Source organism: Lepisma saccharinum, chromosome 10 (assembly GCF_977018435.1).
Source record: "Lepisma saccharinum chromosome 10, izLepSacc3.1, whole genome shotgun sequence".
Lineage (NCBI taxonomy): Eukaryota > Metazoa > Arthropoda > Insecta > Zygentoma > Lepismatidae > Lepisma > Lepisma saccharinum.
Genome location: NC_139238.1, coordinates 85,486,185 through 85,508,422, shown reverse-complemented (window position 1 = coordinate 85,508,422; position 22,238 = coordinate 85,486,185). Strand labels below are relative to the sequence as shown.

At 39.4% G+C, this 22,238-nt stretch overlaps 2 protein-coding genes across 3 annotated transcripts in view; one reads left to right on the top strand and one right to left on the bottom strand.

Moving 5' to 3' along the window:
* Positions 1 to 10,715, bottom strand: part of LOC145994004 (acetylcholinesterase-like) — a 476,238-nt gene extending 465,523 nt beyond the window's left edge. For both annotated transcript variants that reach the window (XM_083130064.1, XM_083130069.1), the window contains exon 1: positions 10,620 to 10,715. The gene's annotated coding sequence lies outside the window, so the exon portion shown is untranslated. The remainder of the gene's footprint in view (positions 1 to 10,619) is intronic.
* The window catches only part of LOC145994005 (uncharacterized), a 202,546-nt gene that overhangs the window by 21,812 nt on the left and 158,496 nt on the right, over positions 1 to 22,238 (top strand). The window lies entirely within an intron of this gene.

Sequence of the window (22,238 nt, the reverse complement as noted above, 5' to 3'; positions counted from 1 at the left end):
ACTTGTTCATTATTTCACGCTTCCACCGTTACGTTGCAGTGCAATACAGGAGAGATATCCTGCTATTCCATATTAGAAACCTATTCCATATTTAGGTACCTTCCTCTATATATTAAGATATACAATTTGACTCACTGAAAATATGCAAAATTACAGCTCAAATCAGTCCGAGTCCTCCCCGATGGCGCAGTGGTAGCGTCGTCGCCTTGTAATCAAGGGGTCCCTGGTTCAATATCCGGTAGAGGCACATATTGGTTAAGATCCCACTTTAAATTGTAGGTCCAGTCCCGATTAGCCTTAATGTGCATAAAGTGGACTTAAAACACCAACTCAACCTTTCAAATCAGTCCGAATTACCTACATTGGTTATCCTGTAGTCGAAAATATCACGTGATCCACAAATATGTTAGGATTCCCTCAGTAAACGTTCCTATTTGTATGTCCCTGTGCTGAGTGGAACTCTGTCGTGTCTAAGACCGGTTCTAGTTCTAGGGGAAGTGATCTTCGTGTGCAGCGATGGGAGAGAGAGAGAGAGAAAGCAAACCAGCTTCCCGGAAAGATAAGCAACGTCTCCACAGAGAGCAAACACCTAGTTGCATCCTTGCAGCATCCAATGCTCCATCTCAGGCTGGCATTTATGGAAACTTGCACGCGAGGTGGTGGAGCACCACATCCAGTGACAGTGGAATGGAGAGGAGTTTTACTCCAAGGGAACAAAATCAATCCACAAAATTTCCCTAGAATTAGGAAAATTCCGTCAATTTAGCATGATACAGGATTTTTTTCTGACATATTCACGGTTTCTATGGTGATTCTAGTATTTGAAAAAGGACCACGGTCCTTTGAAAAGAGATTATTTGTCTTTATTGATTGATTTTATTTGTTTCACTTTGTTTTCTGACTAATCGCGAAGATGAGAATGAGATGATATGGATCAAGGGACAATTACACACATGTATGGACAACACAACACAGGCCCTATTGAGGATTACACTGGCCGTGTCTACAGGCGCCAGATCCTCTATAGCCTGCAACATGCAGTTACCGGGGAAGCGAGGTTGATTTTTGGGTGCCTTTAACCCTTACACTTCACATCCAGAGAATATGTCTCCATGAAACAATAAAAACGACTTACAATGGTAATTTATATCTTATGTCAATACTAGTTTTCCCTCTCAAAAGACCGACCACCGTGGTGGAGTGGTCAGTACAGCACGATACGACGCCAGGAGTCCTGGGTTCGAATCCTAGTCTCGGCATGGGTGTCATTTGTGAGTGTCACGTGATTATATCATCACTCATTATAGTTTTCACGATTAGCCAAAAATGGCAGCAAAGCGACGCTAGATAACAACAATCAAACATAATAAAAATCCTCTATAAAGTTTACGTTTCTTTTAACAGTGGTGGTAAATCGTAAGGGGACGTTTATTTTTATCAAAATCATTATATATTAGTTTAAAAGTAAGAACGAACATTTTGAATGCTATGAAGTTTGTCTCCTTGTGGCAACTGTATGGCTATAAAATACAGATTTTGGTTTTGAATAGGTTACTTCAGATTTAGTGCTTAAGAATTTTAATGAGGGATGTTTTGCTTCATTGAGGGAAATTTTCTTCCGAAGTAGGAATTTTATCATCTGTAACTCATGCCCGACAACTTCTTGGCCGAGAACCATTCAAAATGGTCATCCCAAAGTTCCCACCCAAGAAGCCGGCTACAATTGCCCCCCTCCCGCCTAATTGCTCCGTCAACAAATATTCTGCCTCTTCATTATCTTTTAATGATGCTCTGGGAGGCCCAAATTGCTTCCGGCGCAGACGACGAAAGGTTATGCGGAGCGCGATCCTGTTTTGTTTCTAGTGTCGCAGAAGCCGCTTGAAGGTCACTTGTCTGGCGGTAGAAGATTGGTTAAAGTAGCCTGGTCCTGTTCGGCAATTCCTGGGTTCGTATCCAGATGGATTTCGATTTCTGTTTTTCCCTCGGTTGCTTCAAGCTAATGCTGTGCTGCTACTTCTAACAGACGCTTCGTTCCTTTTCTTTGCCTTCTTTGCGGTTGTTCGTCTTAATGCACGACGCACGCCAGGGGTCCTGGGTTCGAATCCATCCCGACATAGACATGGGCGTACTTTGTGAGTGTCTCTTGATCACCATCACACCCTCGTCGTCGCGATTAGCCTAAAGTTGCAGAAAGCGACGTTAAGTAACAAAAATATCAAATGATGCCAACATTCGTGACAGACTGGTTAGAACAGCGCCTTACGGCGCCATGGGGTAAGAGAATCCTTCCATCAACTTCATCATATCATCACTCATCCTCATCTTCGCGATTAGCCAAACGAAGTAGAAAAGCAAACAAACGGGAGTAACCGTAGGTTTCAATTCTGAGTGAAAGAAAAGAAACCTTGCATGTAAGCAACCAACTATACTCAATGGAAAAGCAGAGCATACAGCACAAGGATACACAGCACAATTAAAAATTATTCATCAGAATCCAGATGAGCATATTTCCCTACCTACCAATGGTGGATTAACTTATTATGCACTACATGAAAGAGTGTAACTCAGATGTTTATACCGTAGCTACGGACAGTCCGTGAGAAAATGGCGATCTTGAAGCGTAAGGGGTTTTTATAAGCTTGACTGTTCGTGGTATGAATCGGTAGATCCAGCCCTTGAAAATTAATACCTAGGTTTACCAGTCCAAAACCCACCTAACACATACTTATACTATAACAGAGCCGACCTCCGTAGCAGAGAGGTTAGCACGACGCTAGGAGTCCCGGGTCGTAATCCCGGCCTGGGCATGTGTATTCTTTGCCAGTGTCCCTTCATTAATTTCATCATATTATCACTCATCCTCATCATCTTGATTAGCCAAAAGTGGCATAAAAGCGAAGTAAAATAAACCAAATCATTCAATTCAATCAATCAAACATAGCAGGAACGTAATGTAGCTTTCCCTTCAATGAGCGCACCCTGCAGAAAGTACCAGTTAGTACATGATCATTCTTGTTTTGTGGGTCTCATTGTACAGGGTGTCCAAAAAGTCACTCAACCGAAACTTTTGCACAAAGGCGATAGAGACATGAAACTTATAGATCTTTGTCTGTGTGGATATAACTTTAAAGAAGAAAATCATGCCCTACATGAACGTTCAGTATACGGAAAAAGGTACTAAGTGTAAAAAGGTTTTTGTTCGAAGTAAATATATATGTGGATAGAAGACGTCTGTGAAGTGGCTTACAAACATTTCCGATGTTTATCGATGGTCTTTGTGGGTATTTATGGAATTGATAAAAGGGCTGAGCCACTTTGAACCGATATTCTCACCGATTCCCACCGATACCAATACCAATACTTGAAAATTGCAAAAATTAGAAGTTGTTCAAGATATTGATCAATATTTGTGTATAAATATTCTTCTCCAATTTATATGCACCAATTTACCAATTTACCACTAAATTTGTTGTAATTCAAAAATTACATCTGAATAATAAAATTGATGTCATGTAATAACAAAATCCAGTTTTTCATGCAACTTTGGTGTAAAATGAAAATTAAAGATTGCATTTTGCATAACTTCCAGGGTAATTGGACTCGGCGAAAATGTCAAACGGCATTTTTGGGGACCTTCTGAAAGACCATAAATGGCGGGAAAGTATCGGCTGGTATCGGCAAATGAGTTCCAACCGATACGTTTGGATACCGACACATTGGCTCAGCTTATGCATTTTATGCATTTTATGCATTACAGACCTATTTGGGATCAATTGTAACATAGTAAAAAAAATATGCTTTTTAAAACAATTAAGACGTGTTTTGGGAACATTGGTCATTTCAGAGTGTGACAGACATATGACTATGTTATTCAATAAATTCCCAGATGAAAGAAGAGAGTTGGAATTTATCGTACAAGAAGATAGGTACGTTAGATGTTTTGTACAAAGCTTCAATGGTCTATTACAGTTGTTGTGCTCTCTCCTACATGGCTATAATAATCAATAATTAATATATTTTTGAGGATATTACTGGCAGAGGAAATAGTTGTAGTTGAATATACTTTGGTAAGTAAGGTACGTAAGTAAGCACTCTTTTGAATTGTATACGCATGTTATGTTGTTAGTAAGGGACATTAGTAAGCATTGATTCGTAAATAAGTGTTCTTGTAAGAATGAAATGTTAATAAATTTCTTGCGAGACTAAAGTGTGCACTTGTGAGAATAGGGTGTAAACAAGATTCTCGAGAGAGCAAAGTGCAAACAAGTATCCATGTTAGAATGGCAACGACACCTAAGAAAGAAATGTAAACAATGTTGTTGAGAATACTAGATGCAATCAAACGGCCTGGAGAGGGTGAAATGTAAGCAGCGTTCTTGCAAGAGTAAAGTGTAAACAATTGAACTTGTGAGAAATTAGTACAAACAAACGCTATTGTGAAAACTGAGACTTCGTAAATGCCCTTGTGAGAGTGAAGTGTGAACAATGTGTAAAAGAGTATCCTTGCAAGAATGAATTAAGAATGGAATGTTAACATGCTTCTTGAGAGGTGGTGTTGCAAGGGTAAAACTCAATTAAGTTTCTTGCATGAGAGAAGTGTTAACAAGTACTCTTGTAGGAACGAAGTGTAAGGAAACGCTGTTGTGAAAACTGCGGGTAAATAATGTGTGAGAGAAGTGTAATCGATTCCCCTTATTAGAATGAACTGTAACTAGTGTCCTTGTAACCGTGGAACACAAATAAAGTTGACATACAGTTTTAATTTGATATTGCCCATTATTTAGTGTTTTATCTATACTTATTTAAGGCAGTAGAGAATGGATAATGTCTAATTAACATTGCATGCCAATAATCAACTATTTTCGTTAACGTTCAGGCAATTAATAAGCAAAGATCCTGCACGAGTAAATGCAACAATGAGATGTAAACAAGTCTCTTGCGAAAATTAATATAAATAAATACCCACGTGAGAGTGAAGTGTAAACAAAGTTCTTACGAGCGTGAAGTGTAACCAATGTGAAAATAAACTGTAAACAAGAGCTGTTTTGAGAGTAAAATGTTTACATGATTGTGGATGGGAATTGTAAACATATGTGGAAGAAAATGCCTCACAATGTGTTACTCTGCAGAGTGAACTGTTCGTCTTGTGAGGGTGAAACCTTTTTCTGCAAACGTGAAGTGTAAAGAAGCTATAACGTATCGTACCTTCAGTTACCTGGAGACTGAATAGATTGGCTCGCCTCCTTGGGTAACATACTCTCGATACTGGGATCGATTTGCTGCTGTGTTTAAGCTAGATACTATTTACACACTAATATCTCTCTCTCTCTCTCTCTCTCTCTCTCTATATATATATATATATATATATATATATATATATACATATATGTATGTATATATAAATGGATGTGTGTGTGTGTGTGTGTGAGTGTGTATATTTGTTTGTTACGGCATAACTCTCGAACGCCTGGAGCAATTTCAACCAAACTTGGTACGCGTATCACTTCCAATCTGGAAATAAATACTGTGGGGGTAAGACACCCCTGGCACCCCTAGGGGTGGAGTGGGAAGGGATGACATGTAAAAATAATCGAGAACCACCGATATTAAATTCCGCACAGACATCCGTGACTCTATGCAATCCCGCACAACGATAGTGTTTCTCGGGTTGCCTAGCATTCAGGCTGCGTTGCGAATGGAATCCATAGTTTTCGTGACACTCCCAATGCGGTTCAACTCCACGTTGATCAACTAACGGCATGGGGGGTTGAGAGGGGGTGAAAAAATAAAATGCCACAAATGACCTAGATTAGTGTCGAATCCATAGTTTTCGGAGTCGCTAAGCTAATTGGTGACATTCACGATCACATTTAAAATTAGTTACATTTTTACACTATAGTTAGAATTGAGTATTTTCCTGTCTAATACAATATTGGGATAAATAAATACCCGGGCAACGCCGGGCAATCAGCTAGTTATAAATAATGGTAAGCCTCCATGTCCTCACCTGCGAGAGGTGAAAACACAACCTTAAAAGCATTTTAAAGGACTCCCACACTCAAATGCGTTTTACATCGTCATGGTTGTGCCTGGCACTTATTTGGATAGGAAAATAAGTATTCTTACCCGCCTCAGCGATAGACATGAATCTTCTCGGAACTGCGGAGATAATTCCCAATTCCTACTTCACCAACGAGTCACGATTGAATCCCCCTTCACTCTTTTCCCCCAACTATTTATTCTCCTGTCTTTCCACATAACAATCCCCAGTCATTCAGGTGTCATCCTTCCTTCTCGCACATTTCCTGATTATGCTCCTCAGTAAATCCAACTCGGCAATAACTGACATAAGCATTCCATTAATATTTCCTGGCTGGACTGATTGCTAACTGTCTGGGAGTAATGACATCTTTTATATTACTTAATTTCCACTTCCTGATTATCCTTCCTTTCTTTTAGCTGATTACCCTGCGTTGCCCGGGTATTTATTTATCCCAATCTTGTATTAGACAGAAAATAATCAATTCTAACTATAGTGTAAAAATGTAACTAATTTTAAATGTGATCGTGAATGTCACCAATTAGCTTAGCGACTTCGAAAACTATGGATTCGACACTAATCTAGGTCATTTGTGGCATTTTATTTTTCACACCATCTCAACCCCCATGCCGATAGGTGAAGAAGTTGAACCGCATTGGGCGTGTCACGAAAACTATGGATTCCATTCGCAACACAGCCTAAATGTTAGACAACCCGGGAAACACCATCGTTGTGCGGATTTCATACAGTCACTGTTGTCTGTTTGTGCAGAATTTAATATCGGTGGTTCTCGATTATTTTTACATGTCACCCCTTCCCACCTTACCCCTAGGGGTGCCAGGGGTGTCTTACCCTCACAGTATTTATTTCCAGATTGCAAGTGATACGTGTACAAAGTTTGGTTGAAATCGCTCCAGGGGTTCGAGAGTTATGCAGGAACAAACAAATACACACACACACACTCATCCATTTTTAGATATATAGATAGATTATCATTTCTTTACGATGACGAGATTGAACTGTTGTTTTTTGAGAATTTAATTGGTTTGTAATATTAATGGGCACATCAGCATACAGTCTATCTCTGTCCGTGACACAATACGGTGATGAGCTCCTTAACAAATACAAAATAGAAAGCAGGACTCTAGCAAGACAACGAAATATGTCTGGTTACTCAATTTTTAAAACTCGTACATTCATTACTTAACAAGAGCTACAACTATACTGTCTCCGAAGATATAATACCCATACCATAGTTTAAAGCTGAGTCTGTAAATGGTCAGTCGGCACACACAAAGGACAAACACAGGACAAACACAGGACAACAAGACCGTTGTTCCAAGCGCCAGAGGCCTCGTTGCCCTACAACATTGCAGCTATCGGGGTTTATTATTCGTAAGTTTAACTCTTGGATGCCTTACCAGAATGTAAATCCTTGCACCCCTCTTTGAGATTGAAATTTAGAATTGAATGTAAGTAAAGAAACAATGCTTTAAGTCATTTGGTTTCTTCAATGTGTGTCAGAATCTAATGACCTTTAGCATTCTTATCTGAAATAAAAAGCCTGTTTTTCATCATATGTGTAAACTCGCCGGCCACCGTGGCAGAGTGGTTATCACATCGCGCTACGACGCCAGGTGTCCCGGGTTCGAATTCTGGCGTGGGCATGGATGTTTGTGAGTGTCCATTCATCAATTTAATCATATCATCACTTATCCTCATCTTCGCAAATTAGCCAAAAGTGGCACAAGAAGCGAAGTAAAATATTGTTTCGAGAGGATGCGTGACGTTTAAAATCATAATTTAGTGTGCTTTTTTGAGGTCGAGGTTTCAAATTTCTTGAAAACAGAGCTTTCCCAAAACAACTGCTTTCTTACAGATTGGACATACCGAATCTTGCGGGGACTGTACGGTTTTTTTAAACAGCTTGCGAGGCTGTGGCGTCTTACATAAGTTCATATTTTTCGTCTTCTCCGAAATGGAAGATACACTGTTAAAAATGACGTGTTTAAAATTGAAAAAAATCTATATATTCACACGACATTTAGTCTTATTCATATACTCATTTCGTAATGTTAGATGTTGTGTCATTCTCGGAAGTAATTGTATCGTATTAGCCATTATCTTGTAATTATAGAATCGCATTTATATTAATGAAATGTGTGGAATGTTCTATGGCGTAAATTTACCGATTTTTCATCACCCATAGTGAGTTGGCTGGGAAAAACTTTTTGGAACATTTTCATGGTAATGCTGTGTTGATAGTGGAAAGATCCATCCGACGATGATAAAATAATGGCTACTGCAAGTTGACACCTTCAACACTCGATTCCGTCAAAATATTATTTTGGGTTCAGTTTTGACTAAATCGTATTAAGAGTATACGATATTCAATTGTTCAATCAGTACGATTCTGTCTTTTCATTAGCACAAGCTTGATACTTTCCCATGTAAGGGTTTTCTCTAATCATTCTCGATGGAATTTACTGGTTGCCTTTCCGAAGTTCCCTGTCTAATCTTGAATTAGTTTGTGATGCTCTGTCTTTTTTCACGTGCTTTCTCTTCCTGCCTTGCTATGCGTTCATTGCTCTGAATGTTAGTGACAATGGTTCTATGTTAGCATGCAATGTTAATTGGACATTATCCTTTGTCTAGTGCCTAAAACAATACTTACTCATACCCTATGTTTCCACAGAACGTCTCTTCTCTAGTCTTCAGTGAAATTTTTTTGCCGATGGTGGGAATCGAACCTACGACAGACCTTTGGTTTTACTACGGGGACGCCTTGGACTAGTTGGTTAAAGCACCGGATTTATAGCCAAATCACAGGTTTGTCGCAGGTTCGATTCCCACCATCGGCAAAAAAAATTCACTGAAGACTAGAGAAGAGACTTTCTGTGGAAACGTAGGGTATGAGTAAGTATAGTTTAAGGTACTAGACAATCGATAATGTCCAATTAAGATTACATGATCATGTGTTCATTTGTATCCTCACAAATGGCGATATTCATAAACCGTCAGAACTGTTTGAACACTGGAATACCTCATTACTCACATCTCCACTGGATTTGATTACAAGGCGAGACAATCAAGGTTACCGGGATCGAGTCCCGGCCTTGGTTACTACATTAATTTCACATACTCATCACTTCATCCTGCCTCCCCGATGGCGTAATCAAGGGGTCCCGGGTTCGATACTCGCTGCAGGCACATAGTGGTTCGGATCCCACTTTAAACTGTAGGTCCAGTCTCGGTTAGCCTTACTGTGCACAAAGTGTACTTAAAACAAAAACTCAAACAATCATCCTCATCGTCGCCAAAGTGGCGGAAACGCGACGCTGAATTGATCCACTAGCTTCCATAGCCTTCCTGGTAGCTTACTGGTAACATCGTTGCATTGTAATCAAGGGATCGATGGTTCGATACCCGGTGAAGACACGGATCCCACTTTAAACTGTAGGTCCTGTCCTTATCGGCCTATCTGTGCATAAAGTGGCCTTCAAAATAAAATTCAAGCTTTCTCTGTGTTACCCTACTGTACCTTATTCGCAATGGATAATCGTTTAAGTTTCATCTGATCGTTGTGGTTTTCCATTTGCTTACATTGCTTGTGCATCCTTTCTGTTCTCTACACACCGTTAGCCTTTTTCTATGCTATTGATCTTATTATTACTCCACTGCATGTCTTCTTCACTTATTTTTGCTCTTGTCTTTGGTTTTCTCAATCTACGACTTTTTCTATGTTTTGTTGTACGTTTGTACTATTTGCTTTCGCTTTTCTTTGCTAGTTCTTATCTCGTCGCTAGGCTCCACCCCTTCGTTATTGCTGCTCTGTCTATCCTGCCCGCGTAATTAATATGCAGAGACTCACGCACTTATCAGCGAAGGCCAGCTTCTAAGAAATGCATACCGAAGCGAGCAAGCAGACCGCCTTACGCACGCACACATTTTCCACGCACGTAAAGATACACACACACACACACACACACAAACACACACACGCGGGTTGTCCCCGTGTAAATCGATATGGTGCTACGGTATACGTGAGGAGAGGGCGACGGGGGGAGGGAGGCGGGGAGGGGGAAGGGGGCAGAGTCAAAAAGCTTCCTGCATCGTCCTTGACACCGATCTTACTTTGCGGGGGTTCGAGGAGTACTTTCCCCGTCGGGATTGTTTCGTTATCTCCGGGTGGCGTGGAGGGGGGAACGTTACGGATTCATCCCCTCTCTTGCACCGGGTGCAAAAAAAATTCGGAGGAATAGCTGCATTTCGGCGGAGGCAAAAAAAAAACTGCAGAAGTACTGCGGATGTTTCGCGAATCTCACACGATGCTCGCGACACGAGATCACGAAACATCCCGCACCAAAAAAGGGGGAGATTGTGTAACGTACCCTGCGTCGGTCCTAAAAAACAACAACAACAAATACATAAAGGAACACCATTACACCTGAGACCCCGGACGAGACGCTCGGAAAATATCCCGCGTCGAAATCGCGTCCCGGAAAAAAAAATCTGCACCGACGCAATGTCCCAGCGCAACACCGCACACTGATCAGAGAATATATGCAAAGGTACTTACCGCGTGATGTGATATGTAGGGGGGGTTGACACAGCGGAATGTGAAACGACAGATATGTTTCCTCTCGGTGGCGTAACCGTCCCTCTCTGCCGACACACAGCCGACTGATATCTGCTTCCCAAGCAGCGACGGGGGTACGCTGCAGATGATTGCACCCAGCGCCGCATAGTGGCCAGCACTGGTATTATTGACTGGAGCTGATCTATTTGGTTCTCGTGCTCTCTGTCTCCCTCCCCCCTCTCTTTTTTTACTCATTTATCTCTCACTCTCTCTATCTACATTTTTTAACCCACTAAGCAACGTCGTCTTGCGTACAAATAGAACCGCAGCGTTTTACCAAAACATTACGAAATCTTCATGGGGCAACTAACTGCCTTAAATTAGTAAAGTGTATCCTAAGTGTACACACACACACATACACGCACACATTATAATTTAGTAGTAATAATCAATGATGTCTTATTCCTATCTTCCCATCTTCTACAGCTTACAGTGATGTCCAATCATGGGCGACACCAGAATTTTTGTAGGGGAGATCAGACAGTGGATAAACTTGAATAGTACAAATAATAACAATAATTATAGTTATTACTATAAATAGTAAATAACAAAATAATAAAAATAAAGACTTTTATTCCAAATTATTATTATTGATAATATTATATTCTTGGTCAGACTTTTATACTCGATGCACCAAATGAATCCAGCACAACTGCTATTTTATTATTTCCAAATTTCATACAGTTAGTGTACTGAAATGCGGAGTTAGTTTATTTTGTTATTAACTTTTACACTCCTTGTTCAAGAAAAATCTTTAAAAGTTATGGATGTTTATGATGTGTGACATCTTACATAGAACTTAAAGTTTTGACATTTTGAAAACTGTGAAACTACTTATTCTTTGAATTAAGTGGTAGAATATGTATTTTACGCGAATTTCTTTCCCATTTAAAACATCTTTTATATCGTTATTCTAACACCATTAAGCCTTTTTTCCATGATATGAAAAACTCAATATGCTGACCAAGGCAGAAATTTATTTTATTATAAAACAAAAACTAAACGTAACGTTTCAACCTTGTAGCAAGGTCTTCTTCAGACTCTGCACCAATTATTATTATTATTATTATTATTATTATTAATTATACTTGGTGCAGAGTCTGAAGAAGACCTTGCTAGAAGGTTGAAACGTTACGTTTAGTTTATGTTTTATAATAAAATAAATTTCTGCCTTGGTCAGCATATTGAGTTTTTCATCGTTATTCTCCTGAAATAGTAACTAACTAAACTTCATTTTCGTTAATAACAATAAACATAACATGCTTTCTGATACTAATTGTTCACATATGTATGTGTATTAGGTATTTAAAAAAATACCTTTTGAGTTACTCTATAGGTAGAAGAAAACTTTACGAAAGTGTCTTTATAAACTTACAAGTTATTAATTTTTCTTTCGTTATACTTTTAAACCGGACACATATACAGGATTATAAAAAACTAAAAGGAATTCAGTCTACAGGCCCTTTTCCTCAGAAGCCAGCTTTTCTATTTTAGGGGATTGGAGGCAAATATGGTCTACGAAATCCATAAGTCCAACTGATATAAAGCTACACGTTTTGAAATATTATCTTAAAACATTTAATTTATTAATTAATACGAGATTAGATTAAAAATAATTCTTGTGTTGGAGTGGCTCTCCTAAAGAAGACTCAACTGGGAACAGCATGAATAACTACGCAATGCATTCTAATGTATGAATGGCCGACTCTATATAATATCGCCGTAGATTTTAAAATTCGGTTAGAAGCACTACAAAAACATGGTTCTAGGTTTGGGTCATGGAATAGGGTAGCCTATAAGTGTTACTCTGTGAGGGTCTCTTTTCAATCTCCTGTAATGATTACTTATATCAGCGTCGTAATTAGCGTACAAGTTTAGAGAGAATATTTTTTCCTTCAGTTTTTTTCTAAAATGTTTGTGAATATATATATATATATATATATATACACATACATACACATATACATTATATATACAGTGTTTCTCTCTCTCGCTCGCTCTGTGTATGTTTTCTCTCTTCTTATTTCGTTTATTCTGTCCCTCTCCACATATCTTCCTCTGATTTCTCGGTAATATTCCCTCCCCTATCTCTATCTTATTATATTTCTCTCTTTCTCTCCCTCCCTCCTCTCTCTCTCACTCACTTCTCTTCATTTAAAACTGAATAGTAGAACTACAGTTTTTACAATGAAGTGAAAGACACAGTAATATTGAAAGTTAAGTGAACATAGTCGTCATCTCCATGTTAAAATGAAGTATTGTCTATGTTACCAACACACAGTGATATATGAAAATGTGGGCTGAAACTGCCAGGATGCATATTTTACATATGATTATTGTCATATTAAAGTGACATTCCATCGTATACGCTCGAGGGTGTGAGAGCCTCGAACGAGTACAAGCGAGCGAAAGTGGTCCTCCCATGCAGGAGTTTAATACGGAAGGTGTTAAATCAGTGTGTCAAGCTCGCGCGACTTAAGATGAGAATGCAAGCCGTTCAGTGAATTTTCCAATTGCCTCAGAGCACTCGTTTGAAGAGCTTCCAAAGTAGCGCCTCTATTGGCAGGCTTCGTCGCGTCGAGGACGGATTGATCTTCTCGCGGAGTTTCTCCTGTCATAAGTTCATGAGTGACGTCGATCGAACTGAAGTGGAAAATTGGATAATGGAAAATTCATGTACGCAAACAAATGGACGAGGCATGGGGACAGTTACAGATCTATTCCTCTCTCTCTTTCTTTGTATATGTGTGTGTGTGTGTGTGTGTGTTTGCACGTGTATGCATAGCAAGAGAAGCAGCGAAAAGGGGAAAAAAGTAGGTGGTAGAGAGACTAAAACATATACACACACTCTAATTTTCAAGATGATGATTATTATTATTGTTATTATTAGATTATTATTATTATTATTATTAATATTATTATTATTATTGTCGGCTTCCGTGGCGGAGTGGTTAGCACAGCGCGCTACGACGCCGTACAGTCTCGGACTGGGCATAGGTGTTCCATGTGAGTGTCCCTTCATCAATTTCATCATACCATCCCTCATCCTCATCGCGATTAGCCAAAAGTAGCAGAAATGCGAGATGAAATAACCAAATCAATCAATCAACCAAGATGGTTATTTTATGGATGATGAACTGAAGCACTGATAATGGATCAAAGGCAATGATACAACTATATTCTGTCCCGGAAATCTCTGGAGGGCACGAATGAAACGAGTCTCTGCGCAAATAGTGACTCGCGAGAGCTCGACCAATGGAAAAGTCCAAAGGAACGGGATTGCGTGGAGGGGAAAAGCGACTGCGGTGTCCAGCCTTTGCAGTAGCGTGTACTGCTTCGCTCCTCCCACTCCCCTTCTCCCTTTCTCTGCCGTTATGCGCAGCCTTGCTCCACAGGTTCTCGGAATAGAGTATATTCATAGGCAGGTTCGAACCTTGGACGTCTGGTTTCTTACCTCGATATGCTGACTACTAAGCCACTAAGTCAGACAGAGAAATATAGATAGAAATAATGACAGGATTACAAATAGAGGGATACTGTGATGAAGTAGATCATGAGTAGAGCCCGGAAGTTTGGCAAAATGCCTCTTTTTATCTACTGCATATATTGATAAAATTTTTCCGGATATACGTTTCTTATGTTGTTTCGAATGTTTTGGAAGCCTTTTCATTTTGCCTATTTTGCCTATTTGGGACCCCACTGCCTATTTTCAATTATAATGCCTTTTTTTTGCCTTTTTAAATGAAATTTGACAATTTTTTTTAAAAAAAATGTGTATATAAATTATTTTTCTCCCCAAAAACGTTGTTGGCATTTATTTTTCTTCCGTTTATTATGTGAATAATTTTCGCCTTATTTAAGTAATATTGAACTCACGCATGTTTCAACATTGCTGAAGGAGAAAAGTGTGAGAAAAAAGTATTTCATGCTGAGTTAGGATATTGCCTTTCGGTTAACATTTCTTGTGCATGATTGACTGCTGAAGTGGACAGGTTGATTTCGAACACAAAGAAAATATTTCTGAAATCTCCCTTTCGAACCCGAAAATTTCAGGAAGTTGCGATTGAGCTTAGTTTACCTCAGCAACCAATCTTGACGAGATAGGGAACCTGGATATCAGCAGCTATATATTATGCTAACAACCTTGAAAAAATCAGTGAGATGATCGATGATCTTCCAGAAAATGAAGCGGCTTCAATTCGTGAAGTGAAAAAAACCCTGTGCTATTCAAATTTATTTTTGCACATTATGGTGCATTGCCAGAGACAATTACAATTATAGCATCCATGAAAATCTTCGAGGAATCTATGCAGCAGATGATCGAAGTGCCAGGAGAAAAGGGGTTAGCTGTTGCGGAAAAGTGCAAACGGGTAGTGAGTGCAAATGAGGACTTAAAACAATTGAAAACAATTTGTGATATTCTTAAAGGTGAAAATGCTGTTACCGAAATGAGTCCAGCTACATTAGCTTGTTATATGTATGCTCCAATAACTTCAGTCGAAGTAGAAAGATCATTTTCTATTATGAAAAACATTCTCTCTGGCAGACGACTATCAATGAATGTTGAGAACTTAAAAAGCACCTTGTAGTTATGTGCAATCAAGACGGAGAAAATTGAAATGCTCTTCCCAATTTAGATTTTAACATTTTGCCAGAAATTATAAATAAAAGTAAGCGACTTCTAAATGTGCCTTTTTTCGGTTTATTTTGCCTTTTTTCCCATTTTTAGTGCCTATTTTCCACATTATAAATGCCTTTTTGCCTGCCTATTTTGACGAAAATAAATGCCTGAACTTCCGGGCTCTAATCATGAGATAGGCCATATATGAAATTCATAGAAAGATAATTATTCACACGCACCACACACATCTTATTTTCCGTAGATGTAGTTTTTATATAGATTGATTGATCGATTTAGTTTATTTTACTTGGATAATTTTGAGAAGATGGGGATGAGTGATGAAATGATGAAATTGATGAATGAACATTCACAACCGAAGCCCGAGCGGGATTCGAACCCGGGACCCTTGGCGTCGCAGCGCGATGTGATAACCACTCGGCTACAGGGCATCAAGCCATGATTGATAATTGTAACCATATTGAAATAATACTAATACAGGGTGTTTCATGAAGGACTTTACAAATTTGTAATTATATATAAATTTATTCACACGCCTCACAGAACTTGTTTTGGTGTCATTTTGTAGCAATATAAATCAAGTTTTGACTCACGTGGTAGCTTAGTTCCGAATTACACCACCGATAGTGCTAGCGACAGTTGCACCAAAATGGCTGCCTTCACTGGTCCCGAGCGTGCTCGCTGTGTGTTTTGGTTTGAAGAATCGAAGTCAGCAACAACAGTTCAACGAAATTTTCGTACCGAGTGTGGTAGGGATCATCCCAGTAGGCCTACCACTTATGAGTGGCAGTACGCCATTAGAAATCCACAGGGCGTGTCAACTTGTGACAGCTGATGACGTTGAGCAAATGAGGGAACCTACTGCAGCAAAGTCAGTGTAGATTCTTGCTCTGGGATCAGCGAGTGTAACAGGTAGGGGTGGTCTGAAAACTTTTGTAGACCCTTTTTGCTTTTAGGCCACTTTTGGCAAGAAATCGACTTCAGATGGGATATGTCTGCCAAATTACCAATGGAAGTCACATTGAACTTTTGATATTTTGATACAAAATTGAAACCAAAACCAGCTCTGTAAGTCGTGTGAATAAATTTATATATGGTTGCAAAGTTGTAAAGTCCTTTATGAGACACCCTGTATATGTTGGCATGCATCTAGTATATGGGTGTGTAGAGAGAGACAAGGCATTGAAAGAAGGAGCGAGATATGAAGAAAAGTAGATGAGTGAAAAGGAAAGAGGGAGAGATAAATTAAGAAGGAGAGGTCGAAATATTAATAGACACAATATGGGATAAGATGAGTTACAGGTAGAGTTGCTGATAGAAAAGTGATGGAGTGAAAAAATATTTTTTTCTAAGATATTTAGTTCGCTTATGGAAACTTCCATTACCTTCTACGAGGGTTGCTATTTATGTATCCGGAATAACAAACAAAAAAATATTTATCATTGAAAATGGTTTTATTGTTTTTCTAAATATTCCCTATGATGATCGATGCACTTTTGCATACGTTTGAACCAATTCTCATAGCACTTTGTCCATTCCAATTGAGGTATCTGGAAAACATGCATTTTGAACGCATCAATCGCTTCTTCTGGCGTCGCAAATCGTTGACAACGTAGCTTATTCTTCACGTACGGGAATAAAAAGAAATCATTGTGTGATAATCATGGCTATACGGTGTATGAGCCATCAATTCAATGTTTTCACTGGTCAAATACTGAGTTGTTTGGACCTATGTGTGACAACTCGCATTGTCATGGTGAAGAATGATGCTGCGTCGCTGGTTGCTTTTTTTTCCCCAAAGACTTCTGACAAACAAATGGTTGTGTACCATTCAGAATTGACGGTTCTACGATTCACTAGTGGCACTGTAGCCACATGTCCATTTTCCCCCAAAAAAACAGGCGACCATTTGCTTCGAAGTGCTTCTTGCACGAACAACTTTTGTTGGGTTTGGCTCATCTTGGAACACCCACACCGTCGACTGCTGTTTGCTTTCGGGCTCATATGCATAGATCCAAGATTCGTCACCTGTGTAGATGTTATACACGGCTTTTGAAGCACCACGATTGTATTTTGTGAGTATTTGTTTGCACCAATCGACACGAGCCTTTTTTTGAGCGATTGTCAAATTATGCGTGATCCAACGCAAACCAATCTTCTTCACGGCTAAATGTTCATGCAATATCTTATGTATGCTAGTCATACTAATGCCCAGGGATGCCTCAATCTCAATATATGTCACATGACGATCTTGCATTATCAGTTCTCGCACAGCATCAATGTTTTCTGGCACAACAACCGATTTTGGACGGCCTTCTTTAGATTCGTCCGTGAGCGAACGACGGCCACGAATGAATTCACTAAACCAGTGATATACAGTGCTTTTAGATGGTGCTTCATCGCCAAAAGTCAAAGTGAATTGATCGATGTACTGTTGTTGAGATAATACACGTCGAAAGTAGTAGAAAATCATTGCTCGAAAATATTCTCGAGTCAATTTCATTGTTGGCCTCCGATAAAATTTTCAAGTCCCTGTAACAAACAAAAATAGCATCCGTAAGCACAACGTTCTGGGTACATGTACCATGGAAATGTCCAACTTTACGATGAATATATTAGATGTTACCTAGCAACGTTAGTGTTGCCAGTTCCGGATACATAAATAGCAACTTATGTATAAAATAATGAGTACAGTGTGTATTTGTTAATGTTTGTGTGTTTTCTGTATGGCACCTAACATTAAATTAGAGTAATAAACATGTTATTGTAATTTTTTTCACTGTTTTTAGCCCAATTTTAAAGTCTGCGGCGATATTATGGAGTCGGCCATACGTATATTAGAATGCATGGCATAGTTATTGATGCTGATATTAGTTCAGTCTTTGTTAGGAGGGCCACTCCAACACAAGAATGATTTTTAATCCAATATTGTATTCATTAATAAATTAAATGTTTACGATCATATTTCAAAACGTGTAGCCTTATCTTAATTGGATTTATCGATAACTTAGACCATATTTGCCCCCCCCCCCCCAAATAAAAAGATGCCTCCTGAGAAAAAGGGTATGATACCTGAATTAGTTTGTTTTTATACCCCTGTATATACACTGTATAGCCAAAAGTCACTGGACACCGAGTGCTGCTCATTCTAAAAACACCAGCCAGGTAACCTAGCGTCGTATAAAGTGGTTACCTGGAGGAAACTCGGGGGGGGGGGTGATCAAGAAAGTGTGGGGCCCTAACTCCACACCCCCTACACGCCTTAAAGGCGTGGTGCAAAAGCACAGGGGAGCACTTTACTTTCTTTTTTACCAGCCAAGTAACCAACAAAGTGTTGGATCTCCCTTCGCTACAGCATTTACTCTTCGGGACAGGCTATCCACTAAGTTCTGGTATATTGCAGGTATGATTTGTTTCCATTCGTCCTGTAGCCTCGTGAGTAGTTCATGGATGGTTTTCGGTCCAGTGAGTCTGGTACGTTACCGCCGCTCCAGTTCATCCCAAAGATGTTCCATGGGGTTCCACTGGAACCGTTCCAGTCGAGGCTTTGAGCGGGCCAGCTAAGCACCTGATAGTCCTCAAACCACGATGCAATGGATCTTGCTTTATGTGCAGTGGCATAGAGAAAAGGGCCCATTCCAAACTGTTGCCACGGTGTGATATGGTTTAAAATGTCCTCATAAACACCTCTCTTCATGTTGCCATTGACAGAAACTAATGGCCCTAGCCAAAACCAGAAACAGCCCCAGACCATGACGCTACCGCCACTTTCACTTGGGTGTCCGGTGACTTTTGGCAACATAGTGTATGTATGTGTGTTTATACATATAAAGATTTACAGATGGATAGATAAATGCAGACAAAGAATTAACAGAGAGAGAACTGACGAGTGATAGAGATCAAAATTGAAGAGAGTGACAGAAGAACACAGAGAGAGGGTACGTCAGATATTAATGTGTATAAGGACGAGATACAGACAAAGACAGACATATAGCCAGTAAGAAAGAGAGATACCAACACAGAGCTTCCTCGTCCGGTGGATGAGAGTTTCACGATCGTAAAAACAGACGAAGGAAGCAATTTTGTTTCGTTTATTGACAATCCAGTTTTCGGGAGAATGAAATCTGGAGAATCTGCAGAGTGGAGAAGGGGAAGGGGAGATGTTGGAGAACTTCGTGTTTCCAAGGACGAATGTAGTTAAGGACAGATAGAAAAGACGATTTTGCGAGGATATATTGCGGGTTCTTTTACTCGGACGTATAAACTCTTGGTTGATTCTTTCTGCACCGTTGGAAACTGCTACAAGGGTTTCTCGTTCAATGATTTGCTGTGGATCTGAAGAAGACTTTGGTCCTTATTCCCTCGCATTATTCATTTGCTTGCTTCTCTAGCTATAAAGTATGCTACAGATTGTGTGTGTTTTGTTATACCTTACACAGGGTGTAGCATAAAAATGTGTTCTTTTTGTTTCTTTGGGAGAGTTGGCAACACTTATTCTCATTTGCATCACCAATATACGCCATTTACATACATTGATCGCTGGAGCGAAGCTCAAACGAGCTGTAGCTTTGAGGGCATTTTATGAAAATGGTAACTGTCTGATTGGCTGATTGATTTACTTGATTTTTCTTCGCTTCTTGTGCCACTTTCGGCTAATTTGCGAAGATGAGGTTGGGTGATGATATGATGAAACCTACAACGATTGCCCAACCAAATTGCCTATATTATGAATCATTTATGATAAAGCAAGAATTACACACAGGGGGGGTAAGAGAGGGAGAGAGGAATCAAAGCAGAGAGAGTGAAGAAAGTATGGAAACAATAACGGACAGAGAGAGATACATAGAGAAACAGAGAGGAAACAGAGGAAGAAAAAGTTAGAAGAAAGGGAGAAAAAAGGAGAAAGAGATAGCATAGAGGAGAGAGAGAGAGAAAGAGGAGAGGAAAAGAAAAAGGGAAGAACGATAGATAAGGACAGGCTAAAGGAGGAAGAGAAAGGAAGATTAGGAAGAGGAGAAGGAAGAAAAAGAGAGAGATGGAAAGAAAGAAAATGGCATGATAAAAGTAGAAAATGAGAGAGAATGCAAATATTTGAGGGAAAAGGGAAGAAATAGAGAAAAATAGGAGAGAGAGAAAGAACGAAGAACATACAGAAAGGATAGAAAACAATAGAAAAGGGAAAAAGCCTAGGTCTATACCTAAAGAAGAAAAATGAGAGATGAAGATTGGGATAAGAGAGTGAGTGACTATGAGCAGCCATGGCCACTGAAGCACGCCCCCACCCCGTTGAAATACTCTGGCAGCGCCATTCAAACCTTATTGACAACTCTGAATCATAAGCATGCAAGTGTCGTTGAGGCTTGAACATTTTACATCATACTCAGTAAATCACTGTTCTACTTCACAGCAAAATAACAGTAATGTATATAGTTTTAAATCGCAACACTTTCTCTGCTGAGTATACTTATTATTTGCACTAAATAAATACATTAACTTATTCTCGATTTAAAGTGATTTGAAGTACACACAAAACGTCCTTGTTATCTCCCTTCATTTGTTTTCAACAACTGGTTGCTAAGTGACAAAACAGCATACTATTACATTTCTTTCTTTTTCTTTTACACAAGAAGTGATTATACAATACACAATTTTAAATTAGTCACAAGCACAGTATAAAAGTGTGGAAATCTTAAAATTCAATTTTGAGTTTGACAGAGATGAAGTTTTACTTTATTTCCAGCAGAAAATGGAAAATACAGTAAGGAATTATTAACGCTTTAAAAGGAAATATATGTAGTAGTTCTCCTGTAGCCGCCCCTTACAGACGGTGGATAATTCTGTGCTATAAATGTTCGTTTTTAGCTCTAGCCCCAAACTGGCAGATATTATATATGAGGTTATTGCTTTTATATCAAGTTTTCCAATGATAGCACTTGTATAGTACTAGTATTCTGGTGCTATTAACTGTTTCAAATTTGAAAAATCACAGCTATGATTTTACTTTCAGATAGACACAACTTCATCTTCACTTTTACTGGGCGTTCTACAGCTGATAAGTACGAGGGATGATCGAAAAAATAGTTTACAAAGCATATAACTTTTGTTTTATTCACTGTAACGTAACAAAAATTTAGGTGTAAATTAATAACATGTTTGTCTTGTTGGGAGTTTGAGGACTTCGGATTCTGACCATGTATACCCGAGAAGCGGACATTTAAAATGGTGACTCGTCTAGAAAATTGGTCAAGAGTAGAAGTGAGGGCAGTGATGCGGTTCCTGTGGGCCAAAAACACTACACTTGCTGACATTCAAAGGCAGATTGTGGAGGTGTATGGGGAGGGGACAATTTCAAGGCAACATGTAGCGAAGTGGTGTCGTGCCTTCAAAGAAGGACGGACCAGTATTGTTAATGACAACCCTGGACACAGCGGTAGGCCCAGTACCTCAACCACTGACGTGAACTTTGCTCTTGTGGATGAGTGTATTAGTGAGGACAGAAGAAGAACATTGCGCTCAATATCAGCTGAGCTGGGACTACCATTTGGTTGCCTGGCCACCATTATCTGACATGTGATGATGTCAAAAGAGCTGCTCACGGTGGCTACGAGAACTTGACGCGGATTTCTGTGCAACCGGTATGGAAAACCACATCTACCGTTGTGACAAGTGCTTGAACAAAAAAGGTGATTACATCGAGGACTAGTGTTGAGTGCCCTCCATCATCAGGTGTGTTGATCTTCCAGCTATGTCTAACACATACGCCATAATAGGCTTTGTAACCTTTTTTTTTTATCATCCCTCGTACTTGTGTCAACTTTTTACCGATTCAAATATTAGTACGAGTTGCACTTTTTTGTCTTCAGACGAATAGGAGGGATCCAACCCACGGCCGAGCTTAGGGATGCGATTCGTTGAAGTGT